This window comes from Euleptes europaea, chromosome 11 (genome assembly GCF_029931775.1).
Source record: "Euleptes europaea isolate rEulEur1 chromosome 11, rEulEur1.hap1, whole genome shotgun sequence".
Taxonomy (NCBI): domain Eukaryota; kingdom Metazoa; phylum Chordata; class Lepidosauria; order Squamata; family Sphaerodactylidae; genus Euleptes; species Euleptes europaea.
The window spans coordinates 41,131,914-41,146,623 of NC_079322.1; positions in this window are offsets into that span (position 1 = coordinate 41,131,914).

The following is a 14,710-nucleotide window of genomic DNA, read 5'->3' on the forward strand; positions in this document are numbered from 1 at the left end:
TTACAAAATTCAACACAAGGTTTGGATCAGGGTCAGTTGAGGGTAGGCCCAGGTGGAATCTTTGTCCGGGGGCCTGTGGTAGTTCTTGGCTGCTCTGTCTGAAGAGGCATTATGTAAATGTTATAAATAAATATCCCAGTTTTAAAAATTTGCTACAGTAAATAAGGAGTTAATGGCACCTTAGGATAACAGATATACTGGGTCTTTCATGCACCAGAGTTCACATCATCAGACAGAGGTATGGTATATACCTCTGATGGTATATATCTTAAATTAACAGAGGAGCATTTAATTAAATACAAGAGTTTTAGACAGTGACATTCCTAAGTAAAGTTTTAATTTATATAACATAAGCACAGTGAAGATTCACAACAGTAGTAATTAAAAGTAATGAATGGCGTGGGAAAGCCTTCATGTTGATTCATGTTGTTCCTGATAAATTCAAATCCAGCAATTTCATTTTGGAGATTCCCTTTGCATAACTTTTGCTGAGTCATGGTGACTTTTAAGTCAGCATAGGGTTGCCAGGTCCCTCTTCGCCACTGGCAGGAGGTTTTTGGGGCTGAGCCTGAGCAGGGCGGGGTTTGGGGAGGGGAGGAACTTCAATGCCATAGAGTCCAATTGCCAAAGCGGCCATTTTCTCCAAGTGAGCTGATGTCTATCAGCTGGGGATCAGTTGTAATAGCAGGAGATCTCCAGCTAGTACCTGGAGGTTGGCAACCCTAAGTCAGCAGTGCTCTTCCTTAGGACCCTGACATCTTCTCCCACTAGTTTCTGAATGTTGCCATTTCTGTAATGACAGACTTATGAGCTTTCCTATTATCAATCAATCAGACTTTATTTGTAGTCATAGACCATCAAATATCCCAAAAACTTGTAATTAAATATATGCATAAATAGTTATGAACTGATAATACAAAAGATAAAGATGTAGTGGAGATTAAAAACTGAAATAAAGGAATAAAATCCTCCATAGGATTTATGGTCATTTGCTTTTGCACAGTGACTTAAGAATTTTATCTTCCTCCCGAATGGAAGCAAACCAGAATATGGCTAGCATACTATTCTGCTGTAATTGACAAGATGGTGTGCTAGCAAACCCATGTTTTCCTTTAAAAATAGCAAAATTTGCTGCGTTGACACCCAATGCGTCATCTTAAATCAAAAACATGTTCGTATAATGACAGTGCCTGAACATGGGCCCAATAATCCGTTTCCAGCTCCCAAGGTCACTTGGTCAGCTTGTGATTACAGCAGCAGCTTTAGTGCTGCTTATTGTCCTACGCCTGTGGCCGGTCAATGGAAAAAAAATGTGCTTTAAACACCAGAAGCATCTGATCGTGCAATTCCTAAATCAGCGTCATTGATTATTCACACTGCTGGGCCGCTCAGAGCTGGGGAAGTAATTAGGGCTTTTTGTGTGGATTATCCAGTGAGGAAAGGTCAAATAACTACAAACAGTGCCAGGAAACAGGAGCCACCAAGGACCCTCAGCATCCGAGATCGGTTAAGGAATGCTCAAGCAGGGGCTTGATAATGATGTGCTTGTGCCAGGTTCCACAGAATTTGATCATTCTGTCATAGAAATCCAATGAAGCATGAGTGATGGTTACTTCCCCCCCACCCACCCCAGAAGCTCGCTTCAGGTCCCCGATGCCCATCAGACAAGTTTGTCACACCAACTTGACTGAGAAGAATTTAAAAGGCAGTTTTTGTTCCAAAGGGAAATGCACAGATATTTCCATGTGTGTACATTAAAGTAATTCATGGCCAAGCAATGTTCAACAAATAATTCCTAATTCAGAGGAACACTGTCACCTCCCTTCCTCTTTTCTCAAAATGCTGACAGCGATCTCCATTTTCTTCTTCTGGAGACTTTCTTCTTGCTTTTCTCTGTTGTTTGAGGGGTGCTTTAATCCAAATATCTATTCTGAAATAAGTTCTCTGCAAAAAGGATAGTGTTTGCAAATTACGTTTAATTCCCTACTGAAAGCAATGCAAGCAATGCCGATATGTAAGGTTTTCCCAAGCAATTTTCAACATTTACAGAGCATGTCATAAGACTCCTGCTGAGCAATACCTTGAATGTTTAATTGGGCATTTGTATATACACATAAATATATTTTGACCCCATAGGTGCCAAATAGCAACAATTGGCATAGAGATCCTACTGTTTAGCTATTATCACTGTCTCTTTTATTATCACTATTGAATTATACCGACAGACTATACAGGACTGAAGGAATGGTTTTCTACTTTCCCTTCCACTGATGGTCCAATTAGGTATGATCTTTAAAAAAACAAACAAACAAAAAAAACCCAAAATCATTTTCCTTGGGACTAAATATTTAAACAGGATGGTATTTACCGTAGTTTAGGGACTAACACCCTAAAGGAAAGCATAGTAAACAGTGATCTTTGTAAAGCCTTGGAAGTGGTTTGCATACCTTAAAAGCAGGGCACCCACAGTAAAATCCAAAGGGGGGTTAGTTGTGGCACAGGTGGGAACAGCACAGCCACGGCGCAGCCAGGAAAATTCCTCCAAGCCCCATGGAACTGCTGTACCATGGGGCTACGTCACCATGTTTGCTGGCATAAGTCCATGTCAGCAAAAGGGGGTGTTCCCAGGATGAAAGGGCTTAGGGAGCTGACTAAAATCAGCCCCACCCCTGAGAATGATCCCCTTGGCACAGGTGCAAGCCCTTGCTCCATAGGAATGCTGCCCCCACGGCTGCGCTAGTGCCCTACACTGGCATCAAGTGCCCATGTGGATGGGGCAAATGGCACTTATGCCAGCGCAGGGGTTACGCCGTCTCCAAACCCCTTCCAACCTCCCTTAGGATTTCTTGTCATGAAAGAAGATGTATCTTCCCTTGCCATGCTCAGTGTTTTCATTGTTAGGCAGAAGGATTCAAGGTGGCACAGATGGTTCTTCTTATCCTTGCATCAACTCTATGAAATAGGTGAGGCTAAGAAAAATAGGGAATGGTCCAAAGGCAGACATGGCTGAATGTGAATTTGAGCCCAGATCTTCCCAGTCCTAGTATGACATTCTAACTACTACACCACATTGGTTGTGAACTCATTTTAGACCATGTCCTTACAAATCAGAGACTGGGAGGGCAAAGGAAGGAAAACCTGCTTCATAAGAATCTGCCCAGGTGTAAAGATCTTTTGTAGAAGTCTTGTTCCAAGAGTGTCCATCTACAGAGTCAAAGTGGATGCATATCAGAAACAGAGCTTTTTTGGTGGTGGCATATCAGTTGAAGAACTCCTGTGCCTTTAGCATAGGTCTTCCACAAACACCTCATTTTTTGCCTTGGCTTTTTCTCTTTGCAGTTCAGATAGGCTTCTCATTTTCAACAGTAAAAATGCTAACATTATTTTAAATGAAATTCTTCAATTACACTAGAGTGATTCCTAGTCATGACAGATCTGTTCCAACTGATTTTACAGTACACATTTTTAGAACCTATATCAAAATCTGTATTTTACTATTACTACTACTACTACTACTACTACTACTACTACTACTACTACTACTACTACTACTACTACTACTACTGTAAGCTTTCTTTCCATAGATGGCCAAGGTAGAAGCACAGGGAGTGTATAATACATCAATATACTCTTTTAAAAACATAAAGCAACGATGTATTCAATTAGGTTGGAAATAAAACTTCTCAGCTTCTTTACCATAAATCTTTTATTAACCCATTTACATCACATGTTCACGGAGGAAATAATACATGCCATTCAAAGTTAGGGGTTATTGTTGATTGCTGAGGGAAACATACAATTCTGGAGGTTTCAGCAATCTATTGAAATCTCACTACAGAGTAAGTGTACAAATTAGAAAAGGATGTAATATGGGACTAATGATTCCTCCAGGGACACCTTCGGAGCTTATATTTACTGTTACAATCATGGGGCCCATTTAAGCTGCCGGAGTTGAAAAGAAATGCCCAAGTCAAATGAAAGCACCTCTCGGTTCATTAGATGTGGGGTTGTAATTTAATGCATTTTCTCCTAATGCATTTTCTTTTCTTTTCTGTCGTTTCTCATATTTCTGGAATTCTGGTGCTTAAGTGTCTAATGAAAGTAGCATACATCACAAGGGCATAATCAACAGATCCTGTAAAACATATTTACACCTCACCATCTGTGGAAGTGCCCAGAGTCTGAACAGCGACTTAATTCACTCCAGATGGCATTTACATGGAGCCTGAAAGAGGGGCGTCACTGCCACATCACTACCTGAGAGGTCTTCAGAGGAAATCTTCTTTTGTGAAGGAAGGGCCCCTTTTGCTAGAGCAAAGCACTGTACACCAGAGGAAGACTTCTCACAAAGCAGAAAGAACTCATTTATATTTGATTGTCCTTGTGTTGGCAGCCAAGAACCTGATGCACTGGGACACCTATGAACTTCAGCTATGAACTTCAGCTGCTGTCCAGGGTCAAGACTGCTCACAACATTTCAAGAGCATGTATGTGAAAGAGAGGAGAGTTCCATCTTCCTTTGAGGGGGATGAATTTGGAAAGGAATACCCTACAAATGGTATCCTGATTCCTAAGTAGCTGTCTGACCTACCCAGGCAATAGAAGCAGCTCTGAGCAAGGATCATCATGAGGATTGGCTGACACCTGGAAAAATCTTCATCTGGAAGCACCCTAACTTTGCTTGAGAGCTAACCAATATCCTAATCTATAAATCACTGTTTCTGTACACTTGTTTGTCCTATCCATTTCCTGTACTTTATATATATAAAAAAAGTTCCCATGGTTGCCCAAATCATAGAGATCATGCATACAGAGTCCATGTAGAATGCCAGATCATAGAAACAGTACTTTGACATAATCCTAGTTGGGCTATGAGTTTATTGGGGGATCCATATATTCCTGAAAGTGATTGTGTTGGGAACAGTTACCTTATTTAAGAAATCATGGGACACCCCCCCCCAGTGGAGCTGCCAGATATACAAACCAGAGAATATAACCTTACAATCGCAGAAGAGCCAGCAGAAAATATAATTGTTATTATGATGATGAATGTGTACTTAACAGATTTTTTAAGTCCTGAAAGGTATGGCTTCTGACAATGTAAAGGAGTTGTAAAACGTTTATCCAAGTAACTATTACCGCTAGTATGAAGGGACATCGTAGTTAGGCATGTATGTATTAATTTTTCTGCGGTATTACTTTTTGTGTTCAAAAACCAGAAAGCAAAGCACAAATTGTGTCAGGTACAACAGGATGCAGGCAACAAAGTGTGAATACACACTAGAAGCTTATTAACAATAATAGGGTTTCCTTGCATAAGTTTTAAGGATTATTTGAATGATGGCCCCTTTCTCTCTTTTGGTAGGGATGCTTGTACTGTAGCTTGGCCTTATGGATCCAACCAGGGAGAACAGACTCTTGTAAAAATAAGATTTATAGGTGTGTGTTGCCTTTTATGCAGTCCTTTACAGTTTAACAACATTGTCTGTCTCTTTGCATTTGGGGATTATAAAGAGGTCAGCAGTTGCTGTACAGTAGAAGACACACCTATCTAAGTGATGGTCTGTGATCTTGCGCCATCTGGGCTGACCTGGCCCTGCTCAAGAGCAGGATCCTGCTGTAAAAGGTTTTTTTTTTTAAAAAAAAAAAGTCTAAACTGATAAAATGTGCAAAGGTTTGGCAAAGAAATGGCGCAGGATTTTTATCTTAACATTAACTTGCCCATATTTTCCATGTCATATGCCTTTATTAGGGTCATAAGCATTTATTTAATGCTTGCATATTACTTTGACTGGGATCATAGAATTGCTAGATTAATACTCATTACCACAGTAACACTGTAATGTCTTTCCTCAGGTGAGCATACATAATTCATAAGCTTTAATATAATATTTTATGGACAACTCAGTGCCACAATGCCAACAGTAGCATTTTTATTTCCAAACTTTTCTTTTTAAGGAAGTTACTAGGCTACAAACCTACATTCTGAAGTGCTCATTAAGTTTTTTAAAAGTTAACAATATAAATAAATAAATAAATAAATAAATAGAGATTTATTTCATCTATGTTCCATCTTCCACAGAAGTTCAGTTAATCACTTCCATATATCTTCTTTTTCCTGGGTTTATTCTGAAACACTTGTACACATACTTAAAAGGTTTTGTAAAGATTTTTACAACTTGTGAACAAGTTTTAGAATGTCTTTTTGTGTTCGCAGTAAAATTTCCTGACATTTCAGAATCATAAACTTGCCTTTTGTTGCAGGGTTGATATACATTACTTAATTTCTGAATGCCCTTTGACCTCTAGATTGAGCATCCCCAGTATGGGTGTTGAAATTATTGGGGATTGTGGGTAGTGTATGTCTTGGGAACACTAACTTAAGAGTGAAGCGAGTCCAGAAATAATGCTGTGAATAACCCATGGATTTTTGCAAGTGCTATTTATTTATTTAAAACATTTATATCTTGCGTCTATGTTGGGGGGGGACCCTTTATGGTGGATTACAATTGTTAAACCACAGAAACATATCAATAAAATAAAAACAGTAAAACAATGCACGTTCCTTTTAGCGCTCCTATGGCTAGGGTTGCCAACTCTGGGTTGAGAAATTCCTGGAGATTTGGGGCTAGAGATTTGAGAGGGCAGAGTTTGGGGATGGGAGGGGGCTCAGCAGAGATGTGATGCCATAGAGTCCACCCTCCAAAGCTGCCATTTTCTCCAGAGGAACTGATTTTTATAGTCTGGAGATCAGTTGTAAATCTGGGAGAACTCCAACCCCCCCCCCCACCCGGAGGTTCGCAACCTTATTTACAGTCCTACATTATCTTGGTGCTACAGGGAAATGAATACATTTGGGGATTGGTGTATTTATTTCATTTATACCTGGCCTTTCTCTCCAGTGGGGATCCAAAGCCGCGTACATCATTCTCCGTTCCTTCATTTTATCTTCACAACAACTCTGTGAGGATGGTTAGGCTAGGAGTGTGTTTTGGCCCAAGATCACCTAGCAAGCTTCAACAGCAGAGTGGCAATTTGAACCTGGATCTCCCTAATCATAGTCTGACATTCTAACCTCTATACCACACTGGCTTTCCAGTTATTCTCCATTTCCCAAATTTTCTAATTTGTGGACGAGGAAGGATATCAATGAATCCAATTAATCAACAAAATATTGTTATTCATTCATTTAACATAGGGTTGGGCCAATCATTCCTATCAACAAAGGTGGATCCAGTGACTCCCTGCCACTATGCCTTCCTTTGACAGAAAAAAGACTTCCTCCAGTGAAGAAAAAATGTTTTTGAAATCAATCCTTTTTCCATTGAAGGCTTATGGAAAGGGAACGACTGCTTCTACCAATGGCTCCAGATAGGAAGAAGAATCCATATTGTTTCTTAGCAAGCACTTAATGCAGTCCAGAGAACAACACAGCAGATCTTTTTTAAAATTTGGTAGCAATATTATTGCTGTTGTCATTTATGTCTGTTGCTATTATTTATTTATCAAGGGTCATCAATACTTTTGGAGTAAGGTAAACAAAAAAGCAAAAAATTCCAAGTTGTGAGGAGCTAACAATCTAAATTTTGACAATGAGGAAGACAATAGAGGGAGAGAAAGGTACCTGGGGGTGGTGAATTTTGAGAAGTGGTAAATTTTGAGAAGGTGAAAGTCAAGAAATGTGGAAAAGCTAGATTTATAAACATTAAATGGAAGCATGCTTAACAGAAATTAAGGAAACCAGATCAGCCATCTTGACTGAGTTGAAGAAAACAGTCTCAGCTAATGAAACCTAAACTTGGTAGAAACAGCTGTACGTTCTTCTGTAAAATAACAGTTCACTCTTTGAATTTTCTAGCATAATATTGTGCCTTCGTGCTGTAGACTTGATGGGCTATAACCTGCAAAGGGACAGCAGAGGCAAGAAGAGAATGTGCTGGGAGATTGAGCTGATGGAGCAGTTTCTCCCCATGACAATCATGCGTATTCATAAATATTTTACAAGTGCAGCTTTCAGACTACTAAATTTTACTGCCACATTAATGCGACTTGCAAATTTACTGCTTGGGCATTTGTGGGTTGTGAATGTCGACAATATGAGAATGATGCCAGTAAAAATTTTATGTTTTGAAGTGGTTTCCCTCGTACAGTGCACCCTAACTGCAAGGCTGTGTAATATATATATCAGGTCTGTTTTTTGAATAATGCTACAATTCATCAGGTCCTAATTCCATTGAAGAGACCTATAAATATCTCCTCTATGACTCATGCCATGAAGTTCAACAATATTTTCACATCCGAGAATCACAAAGTAGAACAAAACATTGGCACAGAATGCAGTGTTTGTCCTTATACCCACTGTATTTTGTTGCTACCATTACTAGAACCTTCAAATTGGGAGTCATAAAAATTAAAATTCTCTAGAGACCCTATTTCATATATATAATTAGAGAAACATTGATTAAGCAATGGGGAAAACAATCCCACACTTCCATTCATGAGTAAGTGCAATAATATTTGGACTTAATGGCTATACCTGGCCAAGTAATGGGTGGTACCCATCCAACACAGCACAAAAAGCAAGGCAGCAATATAGGTAAATTGGTTACAACTGGTTACCTACTAGGAAGAGAGGTATTTGCTGATGATAGGGACCCTTGCAGGAGGGGAGTCAGAAACAACCTCAGTACTTTACCCTCCTTCTTCCCCTTACTGGGCAAAATTTTACTGCTCTAGCTGCAATGATACAAATGGTAGTAAACTAATTTGAGGTTTAGGTCATAACACAGTAGGAAAGACACAGTGCTTAATGTAAGAACATACATAGAGCCTGCTAAAATCAGACCAGTAGTCCATCAAATCTAGCATCTGGTTTCACACAGTGGACACTAGTTGCCCTGGAGGGCTAACAGAGTCCAGGGCCTTCCCCTGATGCTGAATGCACCGGCATTCAGAAGTTTGCTGCCAAAGATAGGGAGCGGAGCAGAGCTGGAAAAAGTCTGGTGGTCCTGGAGACAATGGAGCATTTGAGGGCCGGTCAAGATGCAACTTGCCCCACCGTCACTTTCACTGGTAGCACTAAATAGAAAGTGACATCTCAAAACCCAGGTGTTAAGTAGCCATTTTTCTTCTGTGTGATACTTTAAAAGAAATCGAGAACCAGTGTGGTGTAGTGGCTAAGAGAGTCGGACTAGTATCTGAGAGACCCAGGTTCAAATCCTCAGTCATGCCAAGGAAGTTTGCTGGGTGACCTTGGGCCAGCCATACTCTCTCAGACTGATTTACCTCCCAGGGTTATTGTGAGGGTCAAATGGAGGGGAAGAGAATGATGTAAGCCACTTTGTGTCTCCTTTGGGGAGATAGGTGGGGTATAAATTAATTAAATAAAGGGCCCTGGGACAAACAGGAACCACCTGGAACCTGGTACACCACAGCAACTGCATTTATCATTACGGTCATCATTTTTCCCAACACAGCCAGCTGGAAGCCTGACACACGCAATAGCCATAGCACGAATCCTTTTTTCCAACTGTTCCCTACATGTCCCAAACTTTATCCTGTTCTTTCTGTTGATTTGTATACCCGAATGGGACCACGGTTGCTGGGAACCACTCAGCTCTTCCAGCCCTCTGACATTGACCAACCTTGATTTTCGCAGCTGCAAGCCAGCTGTCTTTTGCTAAAACTAGTGGCAAGACATTTCTCGAAGGCCACGCCACCCGCTTCACCCCCACATGGACGCAACACAGCAGACAGGGTTGGACTAGGCATCCTGAGCTGCAAGTGGCCCCACAAACTGCCCACAACCACTCAGGGGCCTGCACCTCAGTTGTGTCGTAGTGCAACTGCTGTGAAGCAGTGCAGCGGCGCTGAGGGCCTTTGCTGGTATAACTGTCTCTTACACCCATGTATCTTGGAGATACACCAGCGTGTCAGTTGGCTCCCTGTGCCCATTCGCTCCCCCCTTAGGATTGCACGGTTAGTCCAAGTTTTATAGGCAAATACATTTCCACATGTAACTTCCCCATTCCAATTTTGATGACACTTACAAGGTTTGTATCCATCAGTTAAGAGAATCTCAGTGTACAGTATTTGGAGAAAGGTTCCAGTTTCATTGGCAATTAAAGGAAATACTCAGGGGAAATGAATGAAACATTCCCATTGTCTTTGTTTCCCCAACAATTATAGCTAATGGGATTTGGGGTTTGTTTTTTCATCAATTTGGAAACAAACATGCACCTCTAAAATCTGCACATAATCATCAAAGCCAGCTTGGAACTGGTTCAACCTCCAACAGATATGCATTGTGGTAGCTCCTCAGTATCTTGTGCAAATGGTTATTAATCATAATAATTATGTGCAGATACATATTTGTCCCTTCTAATAGTTTCCAATGCACAATTCGGTGGCTAGGTAGAACCATTATGAGATGCTTACATGATGAAAAAAATTATTTATTCAAACCTAGAGGATCTAAATTCTCACAAACCTATGATGCTACCACACTGCCTCTATTTTGTTCCTGTCATTTCCATCTTGATACAAAGGTCTACTTTCCTCCATGTTTTGCATTTAAAGTCAACAAGTCTCTGGTCATCACAGAAAAAAAGGCGAAGGTTGAATGAACTAAGCAAGGCCATACTTGCATGAATATACAGTCTCTGGACAGTCCTGGGAGGCAAAGGCTTCATTCAGAAACAGCTTTCAGATCATTAATCAAAGACCCTGAAATCTTTCCAGTGAGCCTTTTGCCTCAACATTATTGCATGTCCAGTTGTACCAGCTCTGAGTCCGGCTTACTGGGAATGAGGGCCAGCTATAAATGCAATAAATAGTCAAGTCTTATTTCGATACAATATCAGCTCTAGGAACACAATAAATAAATAAATATCACACAGATACATCATTCACATTCAGATATACATTCAAATGTGCATCTGAGCATATTATCTAGTCACATAGATATACATACATACCTATATGTGACATGTATTACATGTTTCATTCAAAGCAATGTTATGTAGACAGAGCACTTTTACTGGCATTTATACCCTTGCAAGAACTGTGAATTTTCCCCCATAGTTCTCCACAATTTGTTAAATATTCAGCTATCCAAAGAAAATGCGGTGTATTATATAACTTGTTGTAAATGAAGCATTGCTGAATTGGGGAATGGATGACACAACAATGTTGCTTGGGCCTGAGAAAATAACAAGTGGTTAAGAGAGAGCATTTAGCCTAAGTACATAGAGTCTTAAATCAGTCAAAGGGAATTATTTACTTCTCTCATAAATCTATAATGATAGCACCATTACACATAATGGTCTGTGGTTTCCTTTGGTCAGCAAAGAGAAAGAAGCAATGGAAGTAAATAAGCATATGTGTACAGAGTAAGTGTCCCCCACATACATCTTCCTATGTCTTGTAAACGTTGATGTAAATAACAATCTGGTATCCTTAAAACAGTAGCATTATTTGACAAGTATGTTCTGGTATAAACAAAAGATTAGCCCCCAAAATATAAATATCCTCTGTAGTGTACTGTATTTTATTATTTAACCTCTATAACATTTTATATCATTATCTCATTTATCTTCACAACTGTACTCTGAAGCACAACATGAATATTTAGCCCATGCAGCTACCTTATACTGCGCCAGACCATTGGTCTACAAGGCTAGTATGATCTGCTCTGACTGGCAGCAACTCTCCAGGGTCTCAGACAGAGGTCTTTCTCATCACCTGATTGTTTTCAGCTGGAGATGCAGAGGATTAAATCTGGGACCTTCTGTATGTAAAGCACACAAAGCAGATGCTCGGACACTGAGCCAAGACCCCTCCCCATTATTTTAATGATCTGAAGCTAAGTCTGAAAGTGTGCATTTTGACCTAAAGTATCCAGGGGAATTCAAGACTGATTTTGAACTCAAGGTCCTCTGGTTCTTCCAGCTTCTAAACCACCCTGATATTAATTTATATTATATTAATTTATATTTTCTGTATATCACAATGTTCTTGGAGCCCTGAGAGTACATACCCAATTGATTTTTAGATGCACCACAGTAGTCCTGGACACATGTAACAGTGAACTCATATATAATCCGTGTACAGTGTAAACTACTTAGATGATACTGACAAGAATTACTGTCATATGATAAAACATACATATTTGTTTGAAAACAGTAATAATATGTGCAGCTAATACTATGCACCAAGCATGTGATTCTAGTGTCTAAGGTCATGTAGAAAGCTATCACAGATCATGTGGTTTGTCTTTCCCTAGACCTGGACATGAAGTACTGTAACAAGAAGGACATGGGCTTTTATCTTTTATCTGGAAGTTTTTCGTGGCCTCCTGTGCTATATAGTCTGTGACAAACAAGTAAATCAAAATAGTGGCAGTTATATAGTAAAGTTCAAGAGTCACTGATATAGGAAACAGTACATGAGTTTAGAGGCGTCTATCAATAACTCTACTCTGTAGGAGGCATAATTGCTTTCATAGTATTTGCATACCCATGGTGTAATGTATCACAAAGTGCTCAATAAGCAAAACCTAGGAATTTGAATAAAATATTGTACATTCATCTGCCGCCAGAGCTATATAATGTGTAGAAATGTGATCAGATTACCTTCTGGATAACAGGAATTCAGAATTAATTAGCAGGAGTATACCCATACTGTTAAAACCACTAATTTTATTACTCTTGTTCTATATACCCATTTATCTCACTTTGTGTATAATGGAAAGAATTTCTGATTACAATATTTCTGATTATTAAACTGTAATATATGAAATATATGGAGGTTTCCATTGAGATCACTGTGAAATTGGCCATTGTCCTCCATTGAAGAAATATTTGGCTTTATGAAATTGGAGTTGCATTCACATTGGGTCAATGAATGAATGAATGAATGATAGGAAATATGGAAAAAATCATGCCTTTGCCCATAAGATAGTACCACTTGACATTAAAAAATGCTTTCAGTATAAATAACTGTCACGATTAACTCTGCTGCTTAGGGTTGTAGAGGCTATATCAATATCGCCCAGTGTTTGAAGCTTTATTTTTCTATTCATTATAATTTCATCTCAGGAAAATAGAGGTCCTGGTCCTGAGCCAAATCGGGCCCCCACAGAGTTTGAAATGGGCATTCCCACAATCCCACCTGCTGTGTGGCCGCAGGGAATGGGACTTAGGTCTGGGGAATCTAGACCCGGCTCGTTAAAAAATGCCTTGTGTGGTTTGGTGAGGGAAGCCCTAGAGATCTAAGCAGTTGCTTTTGAAGGGGATTTGATGTAGGATTAGCTGTTTTGCTGCCTGCTGTAAGGGTTTGTTGCTTTCAGTATACTCTGCGTGTGTAAATAAAACTAATACTACGAAGATACCATAAGTTTCCAATGGCTTCCCATACAAAGGAAACTAAATCCTACCCTGTCTTCCTCTTCACTTGTGGGAGCGGAGCACACTTGACAATAGCTGAATCAAATCAAACATTCATACAGGACAGTGAAACCAGAAAACATAAAAGCTGCTAAGTCCTGCATTTCTATTTCCTATTTCAAAGCAGGTCAAACAATAACAAAAGATTGAGAACATTATCATATTTCATATTCACCACTTTCAAAATAAATCTGAGGCACTGCAAAAAAAATGGTTAAATATTAGTTTTGGCAAGTGTTTGTTTTCCTTTAGTATTTTAATGTTACATGTGTTTGAAAACCTTTAGCCTTGTAGCCTATAGCTTATGGACACTGCACCAGAAATTCATGCTGAGAAAAGCTCTTCTATTAATTATTTGTTAACAGTCTCACTGTTATTTATTAACAGTCTCACTGTAAACCACGTGACAACCCAGAAGACTTGTAAATGCAACTAAATTTGCATAGATAGTTTGCCAAGCTTCCCTGGCTTCAGAAAGTAATAATTTGTAATTTAAGGGGATCTCTTTTGTGGTGCGACTCAATCATACAGCATTTGAATGAAACAAAAATGGATTAAACGACACTTGGAAGGAAAAAGGAAATATTTCTCGTAATATTTTATATAGCTATGCATCATTCAGAAGCAGGCATATGGTAGCGTACCCCCTTATAGGCAGAATTATTAGGGCACAAACATAAACATTCCTCTCACTTTGAGCAAGATTCTATTTCCAAGAGGTTTGAAATGGACTTTCATTGACATGTTCCCAGTAACAGCAACAGAAGGTAGATAGTTTGAATGCCTGCTTCATTTGAATTTTTATAAGGGCTTCATGATCTGCAGCTGCTTACAGTAAGCATATTAGAGTAGGAAATAAGAGAGAGATACAAGGCAATGAAAAAATGCCACAAAACTCAACTAAAGGAAGCCTTTTCAGTATTCAGAATCATAAAAATTGATTAGTTGGGAAGGGAGCCAGTGTGACGGAGGTGGCCAGGGGCAGAGAGTCTAACAGTGTTGTTACCCATATCTTCTTTTTGCTTGACTGGAACATACTTGTGGGATTCCTTTTGAAAATGATTGAATGTTTTTTGACAGTCTCCAAGCTCTGCAATTCAAATTTTATTAGTCGATGGGTCTCAAATGGAGAGTTTAAGTGGTATGCATTAGGAAAAGTAGGGCACACTCTTGCTTGAAAACAGCTTTCTGTGTTTATACAACCCGCTGGGTTCATTTCGAGTTGAAAAACAGGAATTGAACATTTCCTTACAAAGCGGTGATTT